The sequence below is a fragment of the Petaurus breviceps genome, unplaced genomic scaffold (assembly GCF_028583685.1).
Source record: "Petaurus breviceps papuanus isolate PSGF00001 unplaced genomic scaffold, PetGlider_PUasm1.0 76, whole genome shotgun sequence".
Classification (NCBI taxonomy): Eukaryota; Metazoa; Chordata; class Mammalia; order Diprotodontia; family Petauridae; genus Petaurus; species Petaurus breviceps.
The window spans coordinates 61862892-61879671 of record NW_027186473.1 but is presented as its reverse complement, the minus strand read 5'-3'; the positions used below and the strand labels follow the sequence as shown (position 1 = coordinate 61879671).

General features: G+C 39.7%; 2 pseudogenes; both read left to right on the top strand.

Moving 5' to 3' along the window:
* The first annotated feature begins 14322 nt into the window (after positions 1-14322).
* On the top strand, positions 14323-15092 carry LOC138175188 (oxidized purine nucleoside triphosphate hydrolase-like; annotated as a pseudogene).
* Positions 15093-15463: 371 nt separating this feature from the next.
* Positions 15464-16780, top strand: part of LOC138175189 (probable E3 ubiquitin-protein ligase TRIML1) — a 10414-nt pseudogene continuing 9097 nt past the window's right edge.

Here is a 16780-nt window from a genome sequence, read left to right as displayed (position 1 = left end):
AGTGTCTCTCTCTCTTTCTTTCTTTCTTTCTTTCTTTCTTTCTTTCTTTCTTTCTTTCTTTCTTTCTTTCTTTCTTTCTTTCTTTCTTTCTTTCTTTCTTTCTTCTTTCTATCTATCTATCGGAGCTAAGTAATTTGCTCAAGGTTACACTGCCAGTTATTTTGTGTGTTGATGCCATTTCTTGACAAAGATGCTGGAGCAGTTTGTCATTTCCCTATCCAGATCAATTTAAAAATGAGGAAACCAATGCAAACAGGGTCAAGTGACTTTCTCAGGGAGTGTCTTACACTGAATTTGAACTCAGGAAAATGAATTTTGCTGGTTCCAAGTCCAATGATCTATCACCACCTAGTGGTGCATCGGATAGAGAGCTGCCCTGGAGTCAAGAGGACCTGAATTCAAATCAGATCCCAGAACCTAGGTAGAAACCTAAGGAGTAATCAGAAAGTACCCTTATGGGGAATAGACTATTGCAGTAGGAAGAGAATAGAATTAGGATAACTAGTGAGGGAGTTATTGGCATTTGCATAACGAATGTTTATATTAGGGCAATGATGGGGCAAGAGAGAAGACAAGTCTGGAGACATTGAGGAGGACATGAGAGGCAACTGAGAGAAAAAAGTTATTCAAGGGTTTTTTTTTCTCTCTTTTTCATAAAAAAAAAGCATTCCTCCCACCCTGCCCCCCCAATACATGCAATGATAGTTTTCAACATTATTTTTTTTTGCAAGGGGGAAGGCTGGGCAATTGAGGTTAAGTTAATTGAGGTTAAGCCCAAGGTCAAATGGCTAGTAAGTGTTAAGTGTCTGAGGTCAAATTTGAACTCAGGTCCTCCTGACTCCAGGGCTGGTGCTGTATTCACTGCACCATCTAGCCAACCCTCAACATTATTTTTATAAGATTTTTGGGCTCCAAATTTTTGTCCCTTTCCCCCATCCAGTAGCAGCAAGCACCCTAGCATACCCAGGGTGGCTGGCAACACGGGTTCTTATATCTGCTTTTCTAAAGGAAAGCAACTCAAAATGGGTTAACAATCTTACTTTAATCAAAGATATGTTATTTACCTAGTTCAGGGGAAATACGTCAGCACCTCAAACTTCAGAGAATACAAACAAGTTACAAGCAGACATAGAAACAGATCAGAAGACAGGCTTCCAGCTGTCTGACCATTACATCCACACCTAGTCAGTTACCAGAGAGGAAAGAGGAAAGGACCAACATCTGGGATTTCAAGGTGGGGGGGGGGGCTCAAGGCTGCGCAGGGTCTCATCTGGTCAAATCACACAACTCTTCTCAAAGTGAGCCCCAAAGCAAAACCTCAAATCAGGGTATATATAGCCTTCTCCTGGATCAGAGAATGTCACAGCCCTGTTGACCCACTGCCCAATCACAGAGCACCAAGGTGTGGGCATTCCTGAAAAACAAGTCTCCCGCCACAGACTCCAGGTGACCACATTCAGCCTATTAGGGGGTAGAGTATATTTTCAAATCAAGGAAGGTTCTCAGAGTCACTTAAGTCTATCAAAGGGCCTAGGGGCAGGGAAGATCTGAGATTCCCATTCCCATAACACATCCCTGTCCCCTCCTCAAGACAGAAAGCCATCTGATATAGGCTATAGGTATACAATAGTGTTAAACATTCCCACATTAGCCAGGTTGTGAAAGAAGAATCAGAACAAAAGGGAAAAATCATGAGAAAGAAAACAAAAACCAAAAAAAGTGAAAATAGTATGCTTCAATCTGCATTCAGACTCCATAGTTCTTTCTCTGGATGTGGATAGAATTTTACATCATGATCTTTTAGAATTGTCTTGGATCAATGTTTTGCTGAAAGAGACAAGTCTATCATAGATGCTGTACAATGTTGCTGTTACTATGTGCAATGTTCCTCTGGTTCTGCTCACTTCATGCAGCATCAATTCATGTAAGTTTCCAGGTTTTTCTGAAATCTGCCTGCTCATCATTTCTTATAGCATAATAGTATTCCATTATATTCATATACCAAAACTTGGTCAGCCATTCCCCAAGTGATGGGCATCTCTTTAATTTCCAAATATTTGCTACAAGGTTGTTTTCCTTTATGATGTTATTGCTGTAGAAATTATTTTCTTTGTTCTGCTCACTTTACTAGGTGTCAATTAATGGCATTCTTTCCCTTGAAATCATAAACATCCCTTGGGAACTGCAACTCTAGAATAACTCCTTTTTACCCAATCAACAATGTTGAAAAGTGGTCAACACTTTGCTCTAGGCACTGTGATGTGGACCTACAGGATCTATGTTTCACAAATGTATTATTTTTACATACTGAAATTTCTTCTCCTACCCCTATCCCACACCTTGTAAGTATTTCTTCTACATACTTGAGGTTTACTGTCTAGATTTCTTTCTTAAAGACCAAGCCTTAAACTTATTTCACTCTGGCTCTCATTTATCAGACAACAATAGCATTCTTCAGTCACATGGCACACAATCCTCCTGCTCTTTGGCTGACATAGAGATATTTTAAAAAAGTTGTTTTCTCCAGTAGAATTTTCTCCTTCATATCACCCCCTTTGTGAATTCCTATACTGGTTGTTTGTTTTTTTAAGCGTCTGGATTACATTTTAAAAAGTAAATATGCTAGATAATTACCCAGCATCTGTGCCTTTTGTGTGCAAGATGGAGAGTCACATCACAGCAGTACCAGAGTGGAGGGCTTAGCAGAGCTCAGAACTTATAGCCTTTTCTCTCTAGGTAGTGGGAGGTACTTTGACCAGGTTAAGATTCTATTTCAATTTTTGTCAAGAGGGGTGGAGCAGCAATGGTGAGAGTTTTGGGTGCCTATATAATAGTGCATTACTTAGGGAAAAAAAAGGTCTATCTGATGGGAGGAAGGGCAGTGAGGCCTGGTGTCTGTGATAGGCCCTGTACTGCTCCCCAGAGGTAAATGAGTCTGTCTTCTCTGCAGGTATGAGTCAGTACTCTGTCATATTCCAGAGGCTGTCATAGCTCCATCAACCATTTTTCAAAGTACACTGATGTGGGAAATGCTGAAACATTTTAAAGGTGAGACTTGGTACTGGTAGCATCAAACCCACTTTTTTTTTTTTTTGCTTTTTGGAGGGGGGAAAGCAGGGCAATTGGAGTTAAGTGACTTGCCCAAGGTCACACAGCTAGTAAGTGTTAAGTGTCTGAGGTCGAATTTGAACTCAAGTCTTCCTGACTCCAAGGCCAATGCTCTAGTCACTGTGCTACCTCGCTCCCCCATTGAACCCACATTTAAAATGCCTCAGAATGGGGGGGCGGGCTTTTCTAATGACTTGATCAATTCACGGGTTAGGAGGATGGCACATAGGGGGACTATCGCATTTTCTTAGCTCCAAGAGTAGCCAGGCAGTAAAAGGAGCTTCCTAGAAGGCAGTAAAAGGAGCTTCGAATATTATTTTAATCCTTTGGCAATGATTTTTCTTCCTATGAAATGTGGTCTCTCTGACCTGAAGATATTTCTTAGTGTCAAGGTCAGCTTGCAAGTAATGTGATGAATAAAGGTGCTTTCCTCAAGAAGACAATAACACATACTGCCTTGCACTTGCAATTTGGTCTTCCTTCTCAAACACCTATTCTAGGGTATCTTTTCTGCCGTGACTACATGGATCCAGATAGTGCGAGAGGGGGATCCCTACTGGTCCATTTACCTTAATGTACTTTCTTTTCAGTGGATATCATCCTGGATCCAGAAAATGCTTGTCCCCATCTCATTATGTCTGATGGTCTGAAAACTCACATATGGACCCTATCAGCGGAATTATAGATTTGAAAATTGTGCCATCAGGGGGATTCAAGTTTTCAGATCTGGTATTCACTACTGGAAGGTAGATGTTTTTTTTTTTTTTGGTTTGTTTGTTTTTGTTTTTTTTGTGGGGAGGTAGATGTTGCAGAAGGTAGTGTGTGGACAGTTGGTGAATGCAAGGGGGTAATTGAGTAGAAATGGCAGTGTTCTGTCTCCTGAGGATGTACTCCTTTCATGATCTAGGAATGGAAATATGTACACTGTCATGACCACTCCTGCCTACCTAGAACAACAAATATATTTCCTTATCCACAAGGTAGGGATTTTGCTAGACTGTGATGAAGGGGCTATTTCATTTTATGATGCCTTACAGAAATGTTTTATATATGGGTTCCCCAACTTCCCCTTTTCTGATTCTCTCAGACCCATTTTTATTCCTTGTCCTGCAAAAGAAGGTAAGGATAATGGAATTCCAATGACCCTCAGGCCATGAAATGTTTATGCCTGAAAAAGTTTGTTCTAGAATCTATTCCAGATCCTCCCTAAGTAACAGCTAGTATAGGTATGACCTTATCTGCTATAGTATATGATATTTAATTTCAAAACATTTCTATTGAATTATTGGTAGGAGATTAGACATCCATTATCCAGAGACAATACTGATTTAGCAAAGGGCTCTTTTCAGGAAAAAAACAAACAAAAACAAAACATCTATACCATAAAATAAGCACTCAATGAGAGAACTCAGTAGAATTTGGTCACAATCTGGTAGCACACCAGGCTAAAACTAATTTTTTTTCACTGCAGAAATGATTATATTTTCACTACCTACTGCCTAGGGTGATTATTAGACTCAAAGAAGAAAAAACATCAAAAATGCTTTGTCAACGTAAATTCAATATAAACCCAATGTTAATTGGAACAATGTTAATCACTGTTATTTTACAGCAATTCTCCAACAATCAATTTGTGAACTTTTGTAGGCACATAGCCACCCTTTCTAACTCATTAAAAGTTGAAAATGAAAAACAATTCCTTTTGTCATTTACCTCTGTTGAGTCAAGAGCTGTGTGATGATCTTAGCTAAGGGAAGGCAAGAGACACCAGTGGAGGGCCACTCTTATTTAGACACATGATGAAATAAAACAAGAATTGGTTTATTTGAAAATAGAAGACTTGAACCCTGTACAAAACACTTTTTTTCAGGAGAGCCTTTGGGGGACCTTGCCAACAGAAAAGTTTGGTGTTAGGACTGAAGCCAGATTGTACAGACAGTTCTTACTTTACATAAATTCACATTATATTAATTCAACTTTACGTAAAGAACTCTGAAAGAAATCCACATTACCAAAAAAACCCACAAAAACCAAAAACCCATCGATGTCTCTTTACTCCTGCCTCTGGGCTCTGCAGTCTCCTCAGCCCAACCACCAAAAAAGCCTTTCCAAGTAAAAGCAGAAGAATGGAGTAGAAAGTAACTACCACCCTGAGAGCCACATAGGGGTTGAGACCTCTGAGAGAAGGGGCCATGGCCCCCAAGTCCATCTGTCTTCTGTTTGTCTCTGCTCTGGTAGTGTATCTGTCTCTGGTCCCCACATGTCACCTGCCCTCTCCTATCTCCCTGTCCCAGCCTCTACAGGTCTCCCCCTTCCCCCATGGCCTGTTTTCTCCACTTCCTGCTTCCTTTCTCTCCTCCCTTTCTTTCCCACATCTGTGGGCAAATTCACATAATGTAAAAATTCTTTTACATAGAGGTCTGTGGAACTTCAAGAACTAGAACTATCTCTAATTGGCATAGGCCTGCCTAGAATGTGGACCTGGGAATTCAGGTACACAGTGGGGGCATTCAGTGTGATTGGTCCTTACCTAGTTATCTTTGCATTTACTCAAGGGAAGAACAAATAGTAAATTGTGTCTACGCCATCTTAGCACCCTGGCCCATGCTTTTTGTGGAGGTTTATTATGAGAGGCTTCCTATAAGTCATCTTTTATAAAGTTGAATGATTGGGTAGGGTCAGGTCCAGATGCTTTGTCTCATTTGAAGTCCTACAAACTCTGGAAGGCTTATTTTAATGAATGGAGTTTTAAACCTTTTAAACTCCTTTGGCAATGTGGTGAAGTCTATAACCTCCTTCTTAGAATAACATTTTAAATTTAATAAAAAATATACAGTATTATAAAGGAAACCAATTATATTAACATGAAGTTATCAAAAGGGGCAGCTAGGTATCACAGTGGATAGAGTGCTGGGCCTGAAGTCAGGAAGATCCATCTTTCTGAGTTCAAATCTGACCTCACTTACTAGTTACATGACTTTGGGCAAGTCATTTAACCCTGTTTGCCTCAGTTTCCTCATGTGCAAAATGATCTGGAGAACAAAATAGCAAAATCACCCTAGTATCTTTTTTTTTTTTGACACTCTAGTATCTTTGCCAAGAAAATCTCAAATGGGGTCACAAACAGTCAGGATGAGACTACATAACTGAACAACAACAAAGCAATTATCAAAATATTACAGAAAAAAGTCTAGATATTCCAGGCTAAGAATCCTTGATTTAATGGAAAGTAAGGTTTCTGCTTTGGAGGAGATACTCAATCCATATCGACTATAAGACAGTCATAGGGACCACATCTGGTACAACAGTAGTCTATGGCACATCCAGCCTTTCAATCCACAATTTGAAGTATGAATCTATGTTCTATCTAATGTTAAAATTATTATTGAATGGGGCGGCCAGGTAGCACAGCGAGTAAGAGCACCGGTTCCAGTGTTGAGAAGACCTGGAGATCGAATCCTGGGCTCAGACACTTAGCACCCACCCAGAAACACCTGGCCGTGTAACCTTGAGCAAGTTACTTAACCCCAGTTGCTTAGGGGTAGCCAGGTGGCTCAGTGAGTAAGAGCACCAGCTCCAGTGTCGGGATGACCTGGATCAAATCCAGGCTCAGGTATTCAGCACCACACCCAGAAATAATAACTTGCCGTGTAACCTTGAGCAAGTTACTTAACCCCAATTGCTTTAGAAAAAAAATTATTACTGAAACATGCTTTTCTCAGCATTAAGTGTGTTGTTGGTCTTCCCAACTTATTTTAGTTACCATACCCTTGGGCTTTCTATTAAACTTCCCATTTTTCCTATTTTTTTTTAAAAGCAATTGGGGTTAAGTAACTTGCTCAAGGTTACATGGCCAGTTATTTCTGGGTGTGGTGCTGAGTATCAGAGCCTGGGATTTGATCTCCAGGTCGTCCCAACACTGGAGCCAGTGCTCTTATTTGCTGAGCCACCTGGCCGCCCCTAAGCAATTGGGGTTAAGTAACTTGCTCAAGGTTACATGGCCAGGTGTTTCTGGGTGGGTGCTAAGTGTCTGAGCCCGGGATTCGATCCCCAGGTCATCCTGACACTGGAGCCGGTGCTCTTACTCACTGTGCTACCTGGCCGCGCCCCATTTTTCCTATTTGATATGAATAGAAATAAAATTCTAGAGTGTTCTGGGCATAATCAACTCAAGAAATTAATGAATCTTTAGAAAAGGGTATTTATTTACTAAAGTGATTCCCTAGGAATGATTGGCAGAATACTTCCCCCATTCTAAGTTTATGACAAATTCTACCAAAAACATGTATAGAGTCAGAGGAAAAGTAGGTTCAAGCTTAAGAGAATTCACATGTGAAAAAGAAAGATAACCCAAATGTCCTGTTTGCTGGAAGTTTTTTTCATAGGCTTGTGGGGGTCTTGAGGTGTTCTCCTGAAGCTTGTTGTGAATCTTTGTTGATTTGGCCTTAGCTTCTAATGCAAACACAGCTATCAGCAGATCTGGGAATACTGGTAAGACACTGATGCAGTGGGGGATGGAAGAGTGCAGAGTGATGGGGGGAATAAGAGCAGGAAAGGGGGGAGTATGGAGTCTAATGTCTTTGGGACTCTTCAGAGATTGATAGTTCTTCTTTTGGTCAAAGTGAGGGGTTCCAAGATGGCATGTCCAAGGCCAAAAGCAAAGCTTTTCCTCTCCCCCTTCCCTCCCCTCCAACAAGTTAGCTCCTTCTTAGTTATGTCCTGGAAAACCATGCTAGCTTCAAACATTGGAATGAATATCTTTTCAATTCTCTTGTTAACTTACAAACATCCTCCCATGGCATGACCCAATTTGTGACCTAACCTGCTACAAATTTTGTGCAGTGTTATTTTATTCCTAACAATTATGCTCTATATTTGATATTAATTGCTAGGACATCTCATTAATCACTTTAAAATAGGTTAGGTTTGAGTAAATCAACCACCACACCCTTATATAAAGGATAGGTAATAGACAATGAGGTGTTAACTTTGCTGCTTGAAGCCTTTGATTGTTTTTATCCATAGGTATGGACACTGATCTCCCAGTTGTTCTCAGTTCACTTTGTATCAGTTCATATAGGTCTTGTCATAATTTGTTTTATTTTTTTGAAATCACCCCTGTCCTCATTTGTTACAGCACAATCATACTCCTTCACAATCAATAGCTAAGCCATCTACAGTTAATCATTGTATAATATTGCTGTTACTATATACACTGTTCCCTTGGTTCTGCTAACTTCATTTTCTATCAGTTCACTTAAGTCTTTTGTAGACAAGCTTCCTTTGTCTTAACCTCATCTAATTCCTGTACAATGATATTTTAGTTCAAGGACTTTTTTTTTTTTAGAATTAATCTAAGACCTATGATTGCAACTGAATGATTAGGCATTCTTTCACTTACTATAAGTAAGTGAAAGTTGTTTCACTTAAAGTGAAAATTGTTTTAGTGGGTTGCTAAATCAATCAACTTCCTAACCTTATCAATCAACCTAAGGGGGAGAAAACAAATGCAAAGAGGTTAAGCTATTGCCACTTTTAGTCTTTATTTTTCTCTTTGACTTGTAATCATTAAACTCTGAGTGAACTGTTCTAAAATTGAAAGCTACTGTGTGGTATGCGAAGAATTTATGGAGATTCAGAGAGTTGTAGTAAAAGCAGGGAGATATTTCTTTCTTTCTCAAGAAAGGACCCCTCGATTCATCCAAGAAGACGCTGATCAAGGAGAGCAAGCTGCAGAAGCTCACAAATTTCTTTTATCATAATTCTAACCCCACCTCCAACCCCTGTCCCACCTTACCATAATTATTACTAAGGAGACTCTAATTCTGTTAGATAATATACATAATACATGAGGTTCATTAAGCAAATATAGTAACAACCCCAGAATACTGAACCCCCATCAGTGGGTCTGAGTGTCCCAAGACTGCTGTCTGCTTTCTAATTGGTTAAATCTACCTACTGCTGCCAGCTCCTTTTATTCTACATTATTTCATTTTTAGTATTATCTAGGAGTTCTCTGGAAACTGGGAAGCCAACTTCTTCCCAAGGCTACTGTCTTGTACTTTTTATCAATAGTTTTGTTTCAGCAATCCTTGCAGTTCTGTAGAAACTTAACCCTTTGCTACCTCTCACACTACCCTTCCTTTATCCACAATGACCCTGTGTGTATGGAGAAACGATACTGAACTTAGATACAAAGCATAAAGAAGAAAAAAGAATCTAATAGTAAAGAGGTTACCCATAAAGAGGGTTAGGGTTGTTCTGGAGACCCCAAAATACAGATGAGGTATGGGATCTGGGAACCCCCTCAGGTTCCCCTTGAGTCCTTGAAGTACAGGCTCTGGGAACCTCCCTTAGACTCTTGATTAAATCATCCCATTTGATGAGGCAAGTCTGTTACTAGACTTCCTACCCTTGAACTGGCCTAGTCCACCATTGCTTGTGGTCTCCAGGTGGCTTCCCACCCTTAATCACTCATTGACCTCATTAACTCCTCCTGAAGACCCTCCCCAAAACTTCTCCTCTAGACCACCCCTAGATTCCTCCCCTAGCCATTTGTATATAAGACCCCATCTCACACCATGTGGGTGAGAGCGCCATAGAAGAGTGAGAGCACCATAGAATAGTGAGAACGCTGTAGAATTTTCTAGCACAGATTTACTCTGTGTCTGATGCAAGCAAACTTTTAATAAACTTTACTTTTCTTTGGCTGAGAAGACTCAGTCGAATTCATTTGGCAGAACCTGGCTTGTTGGTATTTTGGGGTCTCCAGAACAACCCTAACCCTCTTAGTGGGTGACTTCTTCATGGCCTCATGCAAATGCCTCATAAAATGGGATGATTTAATGTTATAGTAATGTCAATTTTTAAGATCTTCCCTGCCCCTAGGCCCTTTGGTAGGCTTAAGTGCACCTGGAGCCTGGGGCAGGAGGCTTGTTTTTCAGGAGATACTTTGTGATTGGGCAGTAGATCAAGAGGGTTGTTACATTCTCTGAGCCAGGAGAAGGCTTTGTTTTGGGGCTCACTTTGAGAAGTGTTGTGTGATTTGTGATTTGACCAGAAGAGACCCTAGGCAACTGTTGAGAGGCACCCCCCTCCCCCCAGCTTTGAAAAACCCAGATGTTGATGCTTCCCTCTCTGGTAACTGACTAGGTATGGATGTAATGGTTGGACAGTTGGAGGCCTGTCTGCTTGATCTGTTTGTTTATCTTGTAATTTCTGCTTATAACCTCTGTATATTCTGAAGTTCGGGGTGCTGACTTTTTCCCCTGAACTAGGTAAATGACATGTTTGATTGATTAAAGCAATATTGTTAACCCATTTTGAGTTGCTTTCCTTTAGAAAAGCAGATCTAAGAACTTGTGTTGGCAGCCACCCTGGGGTGCTGGGGTGCTTGCTGCAACATTTAATCAAGAGTCCAAGGGAGGTTCCCAGAGCTTGTACCTCAAGGACTCAAGGAGGGCTCGAGGGGGCTCCCAGAGCCCATACCTCAACAATAGGATGTTCTGAATAGGGAAACTTCACTTCGAGTCATCCCTCACACTCCTATGAGAAGATTTCAGACCTATGGAGTACATTAAACTGGAAGCTTTGTCAATGTAACACTCAATATAAATCTAATGTTAAATCATTGTTATTTTTACAGCAGTTCTCCAACAATGAATTTGTGAACTTTCATAGACACATTTAATCATCCTTTCTAGCTCATTAAAAGTTGAAAATGAAAAATGATTCCTTTTGGTATTTATTTCAGTTGTATAATGATCACGGCTAGGATATGGGTAAGGTAAAGGAGGTAGAAACTTGAGGTTCCAGTGGAGGCCCACTCTTATTTAAACACATAATGAGATAAAGTAAGAGTTGGTTTATTTGACCATGGATGACTTGAGCATTGTACAAACGTTTTTCCAGAGAGCCATGTGGAACATTTCCACAGAACACAGTTCACTGTCAGAACTGAACCCAGATTGCAGTTAGTGTGAAAACCACACTTAGAGTGTAGACCTAGGAATTCAGGCACACAGTAGGGCAACCAATACCATTGATGTCACCAACTCATTTCCTCAAGATAAGAACAAATGGTAAATTTTGCCTAAGTCACCTTGGCATCATGTTATATGGGGTTCTATTATAAGAGAATTCCTGTAAGTCACCTTTTAAAGGTTGAGTGATTGAATTGGAACAGGTCCAGATGCCTCGTCCCATTTGAAAACTCTGGAGGGTTTATCTTAATTAATGGTTTTGATGTCATGGACCGCATTTGGTGGTTTAGTGAAGACTATGTAGTCTGGAGGATGTGAGTTCAAATCTAGACTCAGACATGTACTAGATGTGTGACCCTGGGAAAGTCAATTTCCTCAGTTTTCTCATCTGTAAAATGAACTGGAGATGGAAATGGAAAATCACTATAGTATCTGTCCCAACAAAACCCCAAATGGAGTCACAGAGAGTTGGAAATGACTGAAATGACATAACAAGAACAAAATGAAATCCTTAGAAAAACATTTTAAATTGAATAAAATAACATACACAGGATTATAAAGGAAACCAATTAAATTAAAATTCATTTATCAAAATATTATAGAAAACAAGTTTATACACTTCAGGTTGAGAACTCTTGATTAAATGGAATATAAGGCTTCTGTTTGGAGATACTCAATCCAGATCAGAGCTAAGACACAGGCATCACACTTGGCACAACATTAGTTTATATCATATCTAGTCCTTCAATCCATGAAATCTGCATCTGTGTTCTATCCATGTTGATGAATAGAATTATTTTAGAAATATATGATTTTCTCAGCATTAAGTGTATTGCAAGTATACCCCTTATGTTTTAGACTTGGCACCCTTTAGCTTTCTGTTAACCTTCCCATTCTTCCCTCTTCAAAATAAATGGAAATGAAATTCTAGAGTGTTCCATGCATATGAACTCAAGAAAACTTTCAGAAAACAGGTATTTACCAAAGTGCTTTCCTAATAATAGTTGGCAGATAACATCCCTCAGGGGCAGGTAGGTGGTGCGGTGAATAGAGTACTGACCCTGGAGTCAAGAGGACCTGAATTCAAATCTGTCCTCAGACACTTGACTAGTATGACCTTGGGCAAGTCACTTAACCCCAATTGCCTTGCCTTCCCATGTCCAAAAAATGAAAACACCTCTCCCCCATCCAAAGGTTGTGACAAATACTACCAAAAATATACAAAGAATCAAGGGAAAGTAGGCTCAAACTTAGAGAATCCATATGAGGAAGAGGCAACCCAAATCTTTTTCCTGGTCTTTTTATTTTTATGTTTGTGAAGATTGCAGCTTCAGGATCTGTCTCTGGATGTAGAGGCTGCCATCAGAAGATCTGGGAAAAGGGGTGGGGCACTAATACAAAGGTGAGGAATCCAACAATCTCAGGACTCTTCTAAGTTTGAAATTTTTTCTGGTCAAAGTGTGGAGGGCTTCAGGAGATCTGTCCAAGGCCAAAATAAAGGCTGTCCCTCACCCCTGCCTCCCTTTTTCCACACCCCCTCCAAAGTAGTTCCTCCTCATTTGTGAACTAGAAAGCCATGTTGGCTTCAAATGTTTGAATGAAGCTCTTTTCAATTCTCTTGATAATTTATAATCATCTTCTGGGACATTGTGAGGTTCAGAATTCCCTTCGTTAGGGAACTCTGTGCCTTCCTAAGGGTAGATGTTCTCGTGTACTGTGATATTCTTGGTTTCCCCAAACAGAGGATTTAATTTTATAACGAAGAAAGAGGCCCAGAGATCCAGATTGATTATAAGAAATAGTAGCTTAATCAACTGGGTTACTTACATTAGGGGCCACTCTGGGGCAGCTGCCAGATGAGCTGCCAGACAGAGCTGCTAGTCTCAATAATGGATTAATCCCTGCAAAGATTCAAGGAAAGACCTGTGGTAGGAAACAAAGGGGAGAACGTATAAAACAAATTCACTGACTGGTGAATATTTTGGGTTTCTGTTTTAGTTAATGAGATCATTTCCAAGTTTGGACATTAAGTCTGTACTGGTTATCATATCTGTTAAGACTTTTACTGGTCACAATATCTAAGTTACAGCTTTCACTTCTTATTGCATTTTTATGTTTTTTTCTCTAATAGGGACCCCCCAGGCATGGGTAAGTTTGTTTGACTTAATACAAATTTTGTGCAATGTCATTACAGTTCTAGGAACTATGCCTTTTGTTTGAAATTGATAGGGCATCTTATCTATTTCTTTAAAGGTGACAAGGTTGAGTAAATCACTCACATCATCATCCTCAAATAAAGGATAGGTAACAGAGACAATAAGATTTTAAGTCTTACCACTTTTAGACTTTATGAGTTTTTATCCACAACTGTCATAAGATGGAAAGATATAGTTTGAGGAGTTCAAATACACTAAATACCTTAAACTTTATGGAGTAAATGTATGTCGTTTGGAGCCCTCATTCTTCAAGTACAAGCTGGAAGAGTCACAACATTTATAGAAGGAATAGTGTCTTTTTTTTTAGGGTGGGGGTGTGGCCAGGGGTGGGGCAGGGAATGAAACATTTACAAAATATATAGAAGAAAGAAAAAGAATGTTCAAAATAAGTCATAGAAAATTAGGGTAGTTTTATTACTAACTGGTTAAATTTAAATTTCCACTTGAAAAGAGTATATGATAGAAGTTAATACTCATAGAGTTAGCCAACATCTATTTTACAATAGATTGTGCTAAAATATTGTGCTAAAAACTGAGGATACAAAAAAAGGTATTAAAAATTTAGTTCCAGTTTTGAAGGGATGATATACAAGGAACTATGTGCATTCAAATTTTGTATAGGATAAAAAATTTAAGACAAATCAATAAAGGGATGGATGGCACTAGTGTTAAGGGGGATTTGGAAAGTCTTGTATGACTTGTGTGACTCTATCTGGGACTTGAAGGAAGGGTGGAGGAAGGATACCAAGGTAATGACGTAATAACTTCAGGCACAGAAAACTTCTAGTGAAAATGTCCGGGAAGAAGAAGCGGCCTCCTTCCCGGTGCTCTGCGATCCGCGCTCCCCCTCCCGACCAGAAACTATTCGATCAGCACACACAGTTCCGGCCCTGATTGGGGCCGTGGGCTCGAAAAGGAGCCGGCCCTCTCCCGGCAAGCACGTACAGAGGACGTGTTTTCTGACCGGACGTCTTTCAGGGGAGCATCCTCGGAAGCTGGGATTCAGAAAAATAAACATGTTCACCTCTCGCATTTGTACCTTAGTTTTAGTGATGAAGCCTCAGCAAATTCTTTTGGGAATGAAGAAACGTGGTTTTGGATCTGGGAGGTGGAAAGGGTTTGGGGGGAAAAGTAGAAGATGGAGAGTCTATCGAGGAAGGAGCCAAGAGGGAGCTGCTGGAGGAGAATGGACTGATTGTGGACACTCTGCAGAAGATAGGAAAAATCACATTTGAATTTGTAGGTAATACTGAGCTAATGGATGTGCACATCTTTTATGCGGAAAGTTTTCATGGGACTCCAGAAGAAAGTGATGAAATGCGCCCCCAGTGGTTCCAGTTGGAGCAGATTCCCTTCAGTGACATGTAGCCAGATGACTACCACTGGTTTCCACTAATGCTCCAAAAGAAGAAATTCCATGGATATTTCAAGTTCCAGGGACAAGATACCATCCTAGACTACACACTGAATGAAATGGAAGTTGTCTGAAAAGAGAGATAAATCAGTGCCATTAACACATGGCATACTTGAGCCCATGGGCTAGGGAAGCTGGCTGTTGTACAGCTTTATTTCAGCTGTGTGCTAATTTCAGCAGGGGTTTCACTGTCTTTAGTTATGAAGACAATTTAATACTCAGTATTTATTTGGGGAGCAAGAGGAAGCTGTAAGACCAGAAATATTCTTGCAATTGTTACATATGTCACATAATGAGGACACCCTCCCCCCCCATATGGAGGAGGAGTCACAAATACATTTTGGTTCTAAGGGAGAAAAAAAAAAAAGAAAATGTCCAGTGTGAGTCTTGTTCTAGGAAGAGCAAGGAAGCCAGATCACAGAGTATATGAGAGAGGGGCATAAGAAGACTTGGAAAGTAAGAGGTGATCAGATTATGGAGGGGTTTGAATGCCAAAAAGAGAATATTCTATTTGATCCTAGTGGTGATAGATTCATATATCATCTGCATGCTAATAAATATTTACCAATAAACTCCAGGAGAAAAAAATGGACAGCAAGTATCTATTTTTAAGATGAATCTCTATTATTTCTCCTTCACATTCTTAAGCTTAACAATCAACAAAACAATAAATCGAACCTTGATTTGTCTGTTTTTCATTTCCAAGGTTTAAGTGTTCACAACAAACATTGAGCAATGAGCTCTCTAGTGAGCCAATTCCAGTTGATTCCATCTTTCTTCAACACATCCTTAGAGCCCCTAGAAATTATTGATAGGGGAGAGACATACACCGTGGAAAGACCTATATACAAAGGTTATACCTATTCTCTGTTTATCCATTAGGAACCATTACTGGGTTCACATGGGGCTCTATATTAAACCGATTTTGTACAACCAAGCAGATAATTTAAAAAGAGATCAGTCCTTAAGATATCCCATATTAACTAATATAACATTGATTTATGTATAGATCTCATTTCCACTATTATATCCCTTGAGGGCAGGTCCTATCCTCATTGCCTAGCACTTTACCTTACATGTAACAGGCATTTCAGATCTGATGTATGAAGTTTTTGCCCAGATATGACTGGGAACAACTCCAAAACAGACCCAAACTTTCCAAGGTTTGAACCAGGCGAGTTAGTGCCTAGTAGGTGTGAATCCAAAGATGTAGGTCCTACAGAGGTCCAGAAGGCTATAAAAGGGACCAACCTGGGAAGTTCAAGGTCAGAGAATGAATCTTGGAAGATCAGATCTGGAGCTGAAGACCCTGAAAAAAAACCTGCTAGGTAAGTAGAAGTAAATTTATGTTGTCCACTTGGGAATATCACTTTTCTAATATATATATATTTAATGAATTTAAGAAACTAACAAGGGATAATGGCAAGAAAGGTAATGAAAGTACCTTGTCTCAAGGTGAGGTGGGATAAGAGAACCAGATCAATAAGAAAAAAGATGAGGTTATAAAGTAGACTTTGGAGGATACACACAAATACACATATATGCATATATATTATATAGATCCATACATAAATGAATATAAGAACTGAATAACCTACCATTTTTCTTGAAGCTGTACTTCAGAAGTCTTTTTGGGAATCTAGTAATTAGAGTCTCTTAAAAGGAAGGGGTTTGGACAGATGCCCTTTCAGGTCTCCTCCTGCTCTGACATTTGAGGGTCTGTGATTGGAGCATCTTTGCACATGAAGAACAAGTACATATTGCTATATTTGGAGAAATTAAAATTTATGATGTAAAATTTGGCCTAAGCCTAAGGTACCACTGACACTAAAAGGTCATTGAATATTTGTTACACTGACTGCAGGTTTTTTCCTTTTTCTTAACATTAAGAAGAAAATTTTGCTAAAATTTTAAGATTGAATTTTTTGAGAGACTCCAGGATATCTGGAGAGATGCCTACTTGTTATTTCTGAATGATGTCTTCCAAGAGATTCTAGGTGGAAGACCAGGCAGGTGCCAAATTGTGCATGTATGTGTGTTGGCGGGGGGGGGGCGGAGGG